The sequence below is a fragment of the Pseudorca crassidens genome, chromosome 9, assembly GCF_039906515.1.
Source record: "Pseudorca crassidens isolate mPseCra1 chromosome 9, mPseCra1.hap1, whole genome shotgun sequence".
In the NCBI taxonomy this organism is placed as follows: domain Eukaryota; kingdom Metazoa; phylum Chordata; class Mammalia; order Artiodactyla; family Delphinidae; genus Pseudorca; species Pseudorca crassidens.
In genome coordinates, this window is record NC_090304.1 from 93,810,572 (window position 1) to 93,824,994 (window position 14,423).

A 14,423-nucleotide genomic window follows, 5' to 3' on the forward strand; every position below is an offset into this window, starting at 1 on the left:
TGGGACAAGAAAGGAAGTGGGTCTGCCTTGGCCAGTGGTTTTAATCTAAGCCAAGTTCAGGGGAGAGGGAAGAGGGACCCAGCTACCCCAAAGCAGGCCTCCATCTTGCCCATCCTCAAAGTGTCTCAGAGGGTGACCCAAGGGCATACACTGCTAGTGACCTCAGGGACACTGGAAATTTCTGGAAGAAGGTATGGCTTCTAAGTCTGTCTGTTGCTGGGATCTCTGTATGCCATCACTGCCTTGGTGAGGGACATTGGTCTCTTTGCCTGCATAAATGTAAATACTAACTGTATTTACTTTACTGACCTATTTGTGTAAGAACTATCTTTGCTGGCTGAAACAGTCAATGAGATCATGAATATGGAAGCTTTTGTGAACCAAGAAGGACTGGTAGAGGGTGGGGAGGTGCAGGGGAGGTGGCAGGGGTAAGGATTTATTGAATACATTCAAGTGCCAAGCTCTTTCCTTTTGGTCATTTTTTTAAATACTTGTTAAAAAAAAGAAAAACACTCATGAGATAGCCATTTCCACTTACATATGGAGAAACTGAAGCTTACAAATTTAACATGGCATGTCTGACCCAGGCTATATAATTGGCAGTACAGAATTTGAACCCCAGGTCTGTTGGACTCAAATCCACAACAGGTCCCGAAGGCTGGTCATGGCTTCTATTAGGCTAAAAATACCCTTGGGGCCACGGCTGGGGCTGGACTCTTGTCTGCAGCCTTGGGTAAACCACAGTGCTGCCTGGGATGCAAGAATACCCTCCATGTCACTAGCACAGTGGTCCTGGTATCTCTGACTTGTCGTTTAGACATTCCTTTGACCTCTTCTTTCTCTCCTTCAGTGAGTGAGTCCTGAACTTACAGCACTCAGCCCCTTCCACTGGAGAGGTGGGACGGAGGTGGGGAAGTTCCTGTCCCCGGCTTAGCCATCATCTTTTTTTTAGTGATGGCATATGTTTGCCCTGGCTCAGCACTCAACCTCTTTGAGCCTTGATCTCCCCATTGAACGATTGGACCAGGTTGATGAATTTCAAACTTATGTCACCACAACTCACAGTAACATTTTCTCTGACAACCCAGTTCGCGTGTAAATATTTTCCTTTCCACAAAACAAAGCTTATCCGTGCTATACATGCATATGTATATGCACTCTACTATTTTTCTACTTCACTCTGTTTCTTTTTTTTTTTTTTAATGCGGGTCACAGCCCATTAATTTGTTTGATTTCACTTCCCTAAGGGGTCAAGACCCACAGTTTGGAAGATCCCATTCTAGACACTCTCTCATGACCATTCCAGCTGTGACACTTGATGAATCTTTACCCAGCCTTCCCCTCCTCCAGAGGGGTGTCCCTCTGAGCTGATGAGCTCCTGTGGAGCCTGCTAGGACTCTGCCCCCTCCCTGTCCCTGGGAACGTTTCTCCTGGCAACCTGTTTCATGTGCACACGTTACCTTCATGAATACCCCAAAGTAAAATGACTCGTTCAAGGTCACTCACGCCACGACTAGCTGGAGCAAGGACTTTAACTTGCACAACGGGACTGCATATCCAGGCCTTCCACACAACCACTCGCCTCCTGAGACAGGCACCCTGTCGTCAGGCAGCACCCAGGCCTCCCGGGAAGAAGTCCTGCACCCATCTACTTGCATGCCGTCAGCCCCCTTGCCCTTCTCCCGGCTCTTCTTGACCTTCTGCAACCAGCATCCTCACCTTTTTGCTGCCTCTCAGCTCCCCAGCCTGTCTCTGATGTCTGTCTGCGTACACCTGGGTCCTGTGTGCATTTGGGGGTGAGGGACAGGCCAGTCAGTCCATTCGGATCCATCTAGTCCGTGGGGATATTTCTGAATTCTTAGTCCCACGGGAGCAGACATTCTACCTCATGCAGGTTTTAATTGGTCAAACCAAATATGTGTCATTAAAGCTGTATCTCTCTTCCAGTCCCCCGAGTAGACCTTTGACTCCTCCTATCAAAGACCTCCCCGACCCCATCTGTGATGTGTATCCAGGAGTCTCACAGAGGCACAGCTAAGGATGCTGGGAGAGGTAGAGAAGGTCTATGGCATCCTGGCTGTGAGTACACAGGAAACCACCATGGATACTGCCACTCAAAACTTACACGGCAGACATGGGTCTCTCATCCCAGGGGGACATCTAGAAGCAAAGTTCTGGTTTGAGATTTCTAACGGCTATTAATTACTGTGTATGAGGTTAGATATCAAGCACAGATAGAGAATGATAGATAGGTGACAGTTGATGGCTGTGAAATAATAGATAGTAGCTGTTAGATGGTAGGTAACTATAGATAGTAGAGAATAAAAAGTAGCTGATAGGGGCTTCCCTGGTGGCGCAGTGGTTGAGAGTCCGCCTACCGAGGCAGGGGACACGGGTTCGTGCCCCGGTCCGGGAAGATCCCACATGCCGCGGAGTGGCTGGGCCCGTGAGCCATGGCCGCTGAGCCTGCGCGTCCGGAGCCTGTGCTCCGCAACCGGAAAGGCCACAACAGTGAGAGGCCCGCGTACTGAAAAAAAAAAAAAAAAAAAAAGTAGCTGATTAAAAAAAAAATGTAGCTGATAGATTGTAGCACATAGCAAATAATAGATAGTAGCTGATAGTAGATCAAAGATAACAAATGGAAGATACTGGATAATGGCTGAAGATAATAGAAGCTGATAGTGGATAATAGTGGGTAGTTGATAAGAGTAGCTAATAATGGATAATAGGAGCTAGGTGATAATAGTAGCTAATGGTGGCTAATAGTTGGTAAGTGATAATAGTTGCTAATAGAGGGCAGTGCTAATAGCAGATAATGCTGGCTGTAGATCACAGCTGATAGCTCATAGGTAGTGGCCTGAAAGACCACTAGATACTGAACAGCCAGCGGGGAGTTCCATTTATTATTTTAAATGACTTTAGGACTCACTTGGACACTCTTGGGTAAGCCTGTTCTGAAGTCTCTGTAACCAAGGTGGGGGTGGGGTGGTCGGGAATACTCAGCCCAGTTAGTCACAAAACTGGTTTCCAGTTTAAGTTCCTTCATTAACTAGCTGCAGGATCTTGGGCCCACCATGTAACCCCTATGATTCCTCATGTGTAAAGGAGGAGGTGGGTCATATTCCTGATCTATCCACTGCAGAGGGCAAAATGAGGGTAAATGATAGAGGTAAGCACACTTCAACATTTCATAATGAGATACAGAGTCAGACGGTCCACAAAGCTGGCAAAGGCCCAGCTGCAGGAGGCCAACCACAGGTCCCTGGTTTGTGGGTCAGAAGATAACTATGTTTTCCATATACTCACAGTGAGTAGGTTCATGCCCAGGGGCAGGGATGGCACAGGATTGACAGGCTAGCCCAACTGCAGGAGGGCCAGAGGTTCCCTTTCCTGGCCTTTCACTAATGCTCACAATCTGAACGTTCTCCTGATACTGTCCAGTGGTTTCTGTCCCTTGCTGATGGCTTCCTCCATGTACTTCAAATAAAATCCAAACACTTCATCAGGACCTCCAAGGTCCCTTCTGATCTGGTTCTTTCCTAAACTTCTGATCTCAGTCTACACTTCTCCCCCATCATTCACCTTTGCTCAAGGGCTTCTGCTTGTTCCTCAGAGAACCCAAGCTTATTCCCACGAGGCCTTTGCACTTGGTGTTCCCGCTTCCTGGAATGTTCTCCTCTCACAGCCACATCCCTGAGCTGTGGGCACGGTAGGTTCCTTCTCAGCTGCTACCCCTCAGGGAAGACTTCCCACTTGAAGTCACCCTCCATCACATCACCCCATTTTATTTCCTCTGTAGCACTTAATCCCCATCTCACATTAAATCCCCATCAGCTTCTTTATTTACTCATTAAGTTGTTCAATGTCTCTCTACTCCATTCAAATGTAACTTCCAAAAAGTTGAGGCCCTTGGTATCTCTTCACTGAAGTTTCCCAGCACCTAGAACGGTTCCTGGCACATAGTAGTGTATTAACGAGTATTTATTGAATGAATCAGTGAATGAAGAAAAGGCCATTGCAACCGCAACAAGATGGCAAATTTGGGGCCAGACAGGCTGGGATTCTGAGACTGCTCCACTTCAAACTTGTGATGAAATGTTGGACAAGTTCCTTAACCTCTCCTAGTATCTTTAATTTACTCAACTACAAACATCAAGATGATATTGACAACATTGAACTTGATCTGAGCCCTGTGTTCCCTAAGGTTGAGAAATCCCACCACCCTTTTGTGTTCCTAGACATGACTAACCTCAAAGGACCACCCTGCTCTTCTAATTCTGAGATAAGACCCACCTACATCCTTCCTCATGACTCACATAAGATTTGCTGATGGCTCCTGGTCTACCTGCCCGCATAAAACCCTAGCCCTCCTTCCATATCTTTGAGACACTCCTCATTAATGAACATTTTCCCCATTGCAAACTGTCATAATAAAATCATCTCCTTAATTGTCCAGTGCATCCTGTCTTCCACAGTATTTCTTCCTCTTGCAGAGTTGATATGAGGATTAAATGGAATAACGTGTGAAAGTTGTATTGCACAGCACCTTCAGTATAATTTTCCCTCAGTGGGATTTGAATGATCTCCAACATTCTCTAGATTGAGGCAGAGTATTGATCCATTCACAGGTCAGAGAAAAACTAACCACAAAGCTTATTCACAGTTACTCAGGACTCCAATGTCCATTACCTCTGCTCCTATGAAAAAGAGGAGAGCAAAATGCCAACCCTGTTTATATACATATATATATACACATACACATATATACATATGTATATGTGTGTATATATGTATATCCATCTATACATAGATGGATGGATATACATATACACATATATATCCATGCATATAATTTCCAAATATATATCTTCATATGTATATACAATGATACACATCAATGAGCAAATATACTAAATAGTACATATTATAATATTAAGAACGATTTTCATGTCAACTATGTACTGTGTGACAAGAACTGTGTACTAATGATTCTTTTGCCCATTTTGGGGGTCTTAGAGAAGGTAAGGGATTTGTCCAAGGTCTTACAACTAATTAATGACAAAGCTGGGAATTGAACCCAGGTCTCGCTGACCCCAGAACTCATGCATTTTTCCTCTACATAATCGTCTATTATTCATTTAACCTGTATCTTGAGTGCCTGCTCTGGACTTGTCATAAATAGAATATAAAGGTTGTTTAGACAAACGTTGCCCTAAGAAAGCTCCCGATCTGCTTCTCAAGGCAAGGCAGACTCTGGGAACTATGAGGAGACCACACAAGACAGTTAGCAAGTGAGGTCTCGAGGGAGAGGTTCAGACAAGAGCAAGGTCGATGTGCACCAAGGAGGCTGGAGGTGCACCACTTTGTGTGTGTGCTCAATAAACAGACTGGATGAATAAATGATTTAATCAAGCTTTAAGGGGCACGATTGGATTTAATTTGGTCTGTGATTATTACTCACCCCAACATCTCTGGTCCTTCCACTGCCATGAGGATGGGTATGAGGAGAGTCATCCTGACCTCAGTGGACTTCTCTCCTGTGTATTTTCCACCTGCCAGCACTCCCGGGAGGGCTGGATTTGCCTTCCTGGGGAAAAGACCCTCAGCTAAGAACCCTGATCCTTTGGCAGGCGGCACTGTTCCATCCGGTCCCCCACGTGACTGTCTCCTAAGAGCCTCCCCCATCCTGCTGAAGATTTTTAAGATATGGAAATTAAGGAACAGGCATATTCCTCAATTCCCTGCATGGCATGATGGCCATTAACCAATTAATGGCTGGGCAAGTGCCAGCCAGTAGGGTAATTATTAGATGGTAATTGCCACATCATTACAAGGTAAATATAGGCTCGGACTGTCATCCACCCCAAAGAGGGCAACTGGAAATTCATTTTATTCCTATTAAGCATAATTATTCCCCAGTCTCTGGGAACCTGTGATTTCCAATATAATTATATAGTGTTTGCCAATTCCATGCACGAGGGATGGGGTTCAAAAGCAGACAATGAGGGGCGGCCTGGGGAGGTGTGGGGCAGGAGCTGGAAGCTCACAGCAGTGTCAGGGTTTAGAAGCTAAATCAGTTGGGCATATCTGAAGGTAAGGGGGCCCCGTAAGGGAAAGGAAGAGGAAAAGAGATTTCATTGAGATTTAATAGAATCCTCTTCTCTGAATGTCTAGAAAACATGTTATACAGATCTTTATTACCCCCAATCTCCCATTCACTCATTCCTTCCATCCAAAGCTGATGAGGGAACATGGCCCAAAGTCAGATATTATGCACAGCCCTGGAGACAGAGAGGAAGATAGAGCAGGAAACCTGTTTTTAAGAGGCCAAGTAGAGGCAGAGATCGTGCTATCTTCGTTTCTCATTTTACAGGTAAAGAAACTGAGGTTCCCTGGTTGGCTACTGTGCTCAGCTCTCTCTGAGAAATAGAATTAACAATCCAAACAGCAGAAGGTCATCTACAATGCCAAAAAGTGCAAACTGAGAACTTTTAATGCTTGACAGGAGCTGTGCAGATGTGACAATTGAGACATAAAGTTGATAAAGCACCCTAGGTACTGCAGACTGAGATAGTGGAGGGCAGGGTTCCCAGGGATGGAAGATGTGAAGCTGTGACCCGGAGCAATCTGGGAGATCCGGAGACACTACTTTTCATGCTAATGTAGAATAATGCCATATATCACCTTTAAAGAGAACTTGACTGTAATAAACATTTATACCAAAACTATTTCCTATAAATCAAGCAACAAATCTCTGGTCTATCGGAGACATACCTTGTGTCTGGGAGTCTTGCTATTAAATCAAGTATCGTAATTTGCTTCAGAAATGTTTTGCCAAAAGGTTAAAATATACATACTCATAGCTCATCAATCTCATGGGTTGGTAGGAAAGCCCTTTAGGTTTTGTTACTCAAGCCTTCTTTTGAGTTCCTAACTGGTTATCCTGTAGATCTCTACTGGTTATGCTGTAGACTCTAGGGCACTGGACTGGGAGAGATGGGTTGCTGGTTGAGGTAGAAGAGGAGGCAGGGGGATTAACTAGATCAAAGGCTTTTGATTACCTACCAGTGATGGAACACCAATGATAGCTACAATCAGAAACCTATTACAAGCGAGGCACGGAGGCAGCACGAGGGATAAAGTGGAGAAAAAGATGGACAGAGGTCCTGCCTTCATGGAATTTATAGTTGAGCAATTTAGGAGAACCTGTACGTCTTGTGTCACGTTGAACCTTTGCAACCTGTTAGAATTATCCCCATTTTATTGGTGAGGCTACATGAACTGCTCCACTTTCCACAGCTAGAAATGGGCAGAGTAGGGATTTCAACCCAGATCTGTCTGGCTTCAGCCCCTCCCCCCGCAGCACTCTCCATGTACAGGGAAGCACACACAGTTCTTAGAACACTAAAACATCCACCTCGGTTCCCAGGTGGCCCTGCAAGTGTAACGTGTTGTCTCCTGTCTATCCCACCTGCCAACAACCACTCTTCAATTGGGTTTATTATCTTTGTGGCACACAGTTACCATAGCAGTAAATTTATCCTCAACGGTACAGTACTTCTGGGCTTCCCTAGTGGTGCAGGGGTTAAGAATCCGCCTGCCAATGCAGGAGACACGGGTTCGAGCCCTGGTCCGCGAAGATCCAACATGCTGCGGAACAACTAAGCCTGTGTGCCACAACTACTGAGCCTGCACTCTAGAGCCCATGAGCCACAACTACTGAACCCCACGTGCCACAACTACTGAAGCCCGCGTGCCTAGAGCCCATGCTCCACAACAAGAGAAGCCACTGCAATGAGAAGCCTGCACATTACAATGAAGAGTAGCCCCTGCTCATCGTAACCAGAGAAAAGCCTGCGTGCAGCAAAGAAGACCCAAAAGCAGCCAAAAATAAAAAATAAATAAAATTAAAAAAAAAATACAGTACTCCTGTGATTTTTCAACTACTAATGGAATTACTATTTTTGTTTGTTTTAAAGCCATAGCCATAAAATAGGCTCTTGCATTTTTCAATGTCTTTAAAATTTACTGGAAGTGATAACTGTAATAACAGAATGCCTGTAAACACACAAATGGTCTTCTCGGAAAAGGAGGGGTGAGGGGCTTTGGTTTCTACCGTGGTGGGGTCCACAGAAAGATGGATGGATGGCAGCATAAAAAGAAAAGGTATGCTTTTCCTTTTACAGAGGACCCCTGTACCTTTGGAGGTTTAGAGAGGTCTATGAATCCAACCCTAGGTGTTTGATAAGCAATCCCTTCTCCCTGCCAGGAGCATCCAAGAAGGTGATTGGTAAAGAGAAAGGAAACTGAAGGACAACTGGATGTGCCAGGAGTTCTGGCTACTCCTTGGGAAGGTGGGTGTGAACAATGCAGGCCACACCCCTTGGTTCCTAGCGGCTGCACCCTAGTTCTAGTCCAAAGTTCAGTGACAAAAGGAGAAACAGAGCCACCAAGATGGTAGACTTAATCTGGAAACTTCTCTGAGATGAAGACCACCTAAAATATGAGTTGTTTCAGAGACATGTCCTTCCCAAGAGTCTCAATTTATGGCTTTAAAACTTTGGCTGGAGTGCTCACCAATTCATGGGTTAAGTCTCAGCTTTAGAAGGGCCATGCCAAATTATAAGTATGTTACCGCTGGCGTAACGTATTCACATTCTCGAAGGGGTTAGCTTATCAATCTAGCTGTCTCCAAGAGGAGCTCTTATGGAGACCCCAGATAAAGAAAACTTAAAAGAGGTGGGGGGTTGGGGAGTAAGATAGCCTTGACAAAGTTTCAGAGTCTAGAGAAGGCAGGAAGGCCTTGCTGGGCCACCAAAATGAGGGAGGAGAAGGACTGGACTGGTGGGAGAAAAGAAAGGGGGACTGGTTCAAGAAGGTGGTAGAGGGAAGGGAAAGAGAGAAAAACTTCTCAACCAAGACAAAGGCTCTAAATGCAGGAATGGGAAAGGAAGGAGAGGCAGTAATCCTAGAGTGTGCTTGGGTGCAGGGGCCACAGCGGGCAAGGACACTTGATTGGAGAGCCTAGAATGGAAATCAGGGACCATCAAGAGCCAAGGCTTCAAGGAGATGCCCAAAGAAAGGAGAGTGATCTGAAAGGGCACTTGTCCAGGAGCCTAGAAGGGCACGGGGACCAGGTAGCCCGAAGTTCAAGGCATAAGGAATAAGTTGGCCAACCTGATTAATGGGGTCATCTGAGTCACACCAAAGTAAGTGACCATGGTGTGATTATGGAACTTGCCAAGCAGTACATACTCTGCCCTCAGGACTTCCTTACACACAGCTGCAGGTGTGTGTATGCTCAGGATGCAGGTATGCCCTGTTAGGAGATGACACAAAGTATTCAAGTGAAGAGGCAGAATTCCCCTCCCGAGGATCCTTGGCCTGGCATAGATATGGGTGCAAAGGAAGGAGCAGAGGGTCTGGAGATCTGCTTTCAGACCACCCAGTCTCCTCCAGCATGTACCCTGTGCACACACGTGTGCAGGACATGCAACCCCCCTGTGCCCCACTCCTGGCTACCCACAGCTTGCCCATATTATCTTCACCCTCACCTCCAGCCTGGTCCTGAAATTATCCAAATCCGTTGTTGTTTCACCAGCAACATCCGAGCCTGACTCTGCTCACCCCACCATGGGCCTTCTGCTGGTGGGGAAGAAGCCAGGCCCGAAGCCTGTTCTGAGAGCCCTGGGGACTCCAGCTTTGTGGGCCAGGACCCAGCAGAACACATGCCACCTCCTCTGACCCCAGCGGTGGAGGATGTCAAATTTGATCAAGCTGAGCCTGACGTTTGAAGAGCGAGCCATTGGGTGGGCTGCTGCAAAGAGAAGAAGCAGACACAGCAGCAAGCGATTTCGTTCCTACTCTGCTGCAGGCGTCCAAAGAAAACAAGACAACTCTGAGGCAACCTGGGGCCATCGGGGTGCACGTCTGAGTACACTGGGGTACACATTTGCATCTGCTACTGAACTGATTCATGCAAGTAATAGCCAACTCTCTGCAAATCCATGTGGAAAATAACTCATGGCCAATTTTTAACCCCTCCTCCCCTCCCCCACCATTCAGCACATTTCCAGGGCTCTCTCCAGATGGTCCAAGTCCCCACTAGGATTGCCCACCCACTTTCTCTGCTTCTTCAAACCCTACCCACTCTTTTAAAGCCTAGCCCAAGCCCCCCAGCCTCCATGAAGCCTTCTTTAAAGACTCCAACCCAGGAAGAACAGCCCCATTTTGAACTCGGGCTGCACGTCTCCATACAAGGCTTTTGTCATGGGGGTTCACTTGTCATAGAATGTAAGCTCCTTGAGGTCAAGGAAGACGCTGTCATGTACTGCTCTAGTGTTCCCTATAGCCCCCAATAAGGACATGCTCAATAAAAACTTCCTTTTGAATCTATGTCAATAAGAACAGTGATCTCTTACAGGTTGTTACAGAGAACGACTTGATAACACTCCAAGTTCTGGCCCTTTCCTGCTAGGTGAGCTCAAGCCATTGATTCAGCTTCTCTAAGCCTCCATTTCCTCATGGGGACAATGAAGAAATTAAGCACTACCTCACAGGGCATGGAATCCAATGAAATAATGTGTGTTCAGGGTTTAAAACAAAAATGGACCTGTAATAGATGCTCGAACTGGGCTTGCCTGGTGCCGGCAACCTCCCATGTGTGTTCAGTGCTTTTAATTTAACAAAACTCTTTCCTATACATCACCTTACCTGAGCCTCACAACTATAGAGGCTAATAGAATCCCAGGAGGTGGATTCTATTATTGATGGTATGCGTGTCTTACAGATGAGGAAACTGAGGTCTGGGAAGTTTACGTAACTCTAACCCAAGGTGACACCACTAGTGAATACTAGAAGTAGGCTTCTAATAGAGTCCATCTGACTTTAAAGTCCAGGCGGCCTGGCTGGGACGCCGTGGCAAGGTGGCACCTAGAGGTGATGCCAGTTAGCATGCAGACTCAGGCCATGTGCAGTGAAAGAACGAATATGGAGAGGCAGGGGCTATGGTGGGGCTCAGCAGTGTCTCACCCTGACCCATCATCCCGTGACAGGAAGGTACAGGGCCAGCAGGATCCAGGCATGACACCATTCTGCCTGGTTGGCTTTGCCTCAGTCAGGATGCTGAGAAATTCAGGCTGTAGGCAGTCGCCATGGCGATGGTGGTGGAGAAGGCATCCGGCGGAGAGCTTCTCCTGGCCCAGCCCTTCTTTTAGGGACAGAGAAACAAGATTCTCCAGGAACTTCTTGATCCCCAGACCTCAACCCACCTCACCCACTGGAGTCCAAGCCCTCCTTAGAGTCCCATCATCACAAGACTATGGGGCGGGGGACAAAGTAAGTGAGGAAACTTCAGGGGAGCCAAGAAAGGCTCTGCTGCCCCAGTGTCTCCCCTACCATTACGAATGCCACCTGCAAATGTTCATTGTAAGGCTTGAAGGAGGTGGCATGGGGCAGGGGTGCGGAAAGAAACTTGCTTCGATAGACACCAGCTGTGTCAAGCACTGTGCTGCATCCTTGAGGTCCATGAGCCCTTTTGATCTCACAACATCCCTGATGAGGAAGGTATTAATATCTCCACTTTACAGACAAAGAAACTGAGACCCAGCTTAAGCACAAGCCAGTACTTAGCTCAGCCAAACTTTGAGCCCAAACACATCTGACTCAAAGTCTGTAACTTTGAAGGGGCAACACGCCCACGTTTTATCATCCAACTGTTTGGGGAATGGGGCTATGACTGCTGGTTGGAAGGAAGGCTGATGGAATAGTATAAAATTCAGGGCAGGTCAGGTTCACAGGTGGAAGATGAGGCATTGCTGGGGGGCAGCTCCAAAGCCAAAATTCAACTAAAGGAGTCATACTCTAGAAGCCTGTCTTTAAAGCCTGTCCTTCTCCTTTCCTCTGGCCCCCAACCTCTCCCTCTCACACCCCTTCTCCTGGGAATATGACAGGATGAAGGTGGAGGGTGAGGTAGGTGTAGAACACTGGTGTATATGCCCTGGAAGCCGCTTGGAGAGGGCAGCTGAGGTGGGGTGGCAGGTGGGAAGGGGAAGACCTGTCCCCCCAAGTCCCACAGCCAAGCGGAGACAGTCCCCCACTCTCCTACAGACTTGTATTAAAGAGAATACGGAAAATAACTACAGGATAGAGAGGATTTATTAAATTGGATAAGTCCTGGCTACAGCCTTCTTTTTAGGCTTTGAGTGGTGTATGTATTTTTTTCATCAAGGCTGCATAATAAAATAATTGCATAATTAGTAAGGAATTTGTTTCCTTTCAAGGAAGAGTCTTTAATCCCCCTGAAGAACACCTCCCCTCCCCCAGGCTCTGCCTTTATGATGGCTGAGGAAGAAATAAGGAAGAAATAAGAAATAAGGGAAGGAGGCTACCCTTCCCATCGACAGCTCCTGGAGGTGAGAAATAAAGGTCACTCCCCACCCCACCCTACCTGCAAACTGGAATCACTGATGGCTTGGGCTGGCAGAGCCTCCTGGGGGTCATTCTATCCATCTACCTTCTAGACCTAGACCACTCCCATGGCCCCTACCCATGTTCCCCAAATGTGGTTCTCAGAATCTTTGTCAAATGCAGAGTGCTGGGCTCCAGTCCTACATAAACCCAGGAGATTAGTGGAGTTGCAGCTTTCTACACGGAGCATAACCTAGCGCTAGTTATTCATATTATAGCTTGACAACCACTGGTCCATTCGCAACCCAGGGAGTGAGGCAGGGTGCCAGGAAGAGGAGGACTTGATGCTGTTGGAGAAGAGCCCAGGAAGAGCTGTGTGCCCACCCGCCCATTCTCTCTTATAACATGAACAGTTAGGGAGATCCTCATTTATGATCAAGTCTAGCTACTTCTCTTCTCCTACTTGGTCCTCACTTTTCTCATCTGTATAATGGGGGATTGTGCCAGATATTCTAAGTTTCCTTCCAGCTCTGAGGTTCTTTGATTCAATGACCTGTTATCAACCAACTCCTTATGATCTACCATCTACTAGGATCTATTATCCCTCCCAGGTGCAGGTAGAAGTGACCCTATGATTCCAATGAAAGAAAATAGATGTCAAAACAGTTTAATCCTGGAAAGGACTCTCCCCTTCAGATTCCAGAATTAAAACTCTGATCTCTAGTCTAACACAAACATCCCTGGGAAGGGTTAAGCTGTCATGAGCTTCTTTATTCTTCACAGCAGGTTTTAATAAGAGGAAGATGGAGAGAAAAATATAAGACTGATCAGCTAAGAAAGAAGTAAGAGGATGGAGAAATGGAGTGACATCAGTGGTCTGGGAGTCCAGGGTCCTGGATTCCAGTCCTAACCCTACAATGTATAACTGTGTGATGACAATGTTGGATTGTACCTGAGCCTGTGAGCCTGGAAAACAGTGCAGGCTAAAAAAATCCCCCACCCTCTGTCTTCCAGAAAACAGCATGCTACAAAAATCCTCCCTTCCCCACATGACTTAGAAAAGATTCACAGATGTTCCCCTTTGTTTCCCCATGACAAGGCCAGACACAGACCCTCCAAATTCCCTTTCTTTGATCCATAATTGATTAGCTGAACTGCTCATTGCCACTGATCAATCAGAGCTTAATGCTGCTTAACCAAGTTTTGGTTCTGCCTCTCTCTTTCTACCAGGCCCTGAACTTGGGCCCTGTCTTCCTGAGACAGCCCCTCCTGAGGACCAGCTGGCCTCAGGGTGAGCCGCTCCCTGGTCTACTGTCCCCTCACATCCCCTGTCATCCCCCTCCCCACACCTGGCTCTTCCTAGCTTGTTTACTGGTCTCTACAAAAGAACCCCTGTTTGCCCCACTTTTTTTAAAAATTTATTTTATTGAAGTATAGTTGATTTGCAATGTTGTATTAATTTCTGCTGTACAGCAAAGTGATTCAGTTACACATATGTATACATTCTTTTTCATATTCTTTTCTATTATGTTTTGTCACAGGATATTGAATATAATTCCCTGTGCTATACAGTGGGACCTTTTTGTTTATCCATTCTATATATAATAGTTCGCATCTGCTAATCCTAAACTCCCAATCCATCACTCCCCCAACCCCCTCTACCCCTTGACAACCACAAGTCTGTTCTCTATCTCTGTGAGTCTGTTTCTGTTTCGTAGAGAAGTTCATTTGTGTCATATTTTAGATTCCATATATAAGTGATATCAGATTTTTTTTTACATCTTTATTGGAGTATAATTGCTTTACAATGGTGTGTTAGTTTCTGCTTTATAACAAAGTGAATCAGTTATACATATGTTCCCATATCTCTTCCCTCTTGCATCTTCCTCCCTCCCACCCTCCCTATCCCACCCCTCTAGGTGGTCACAAAGCACCGAGCTGATCTCCCTGTGCTACGCGGATGCTTCCCACTAGCTATCTACCTTACGTTTGGTAGTGTATATATGTCCATGCCT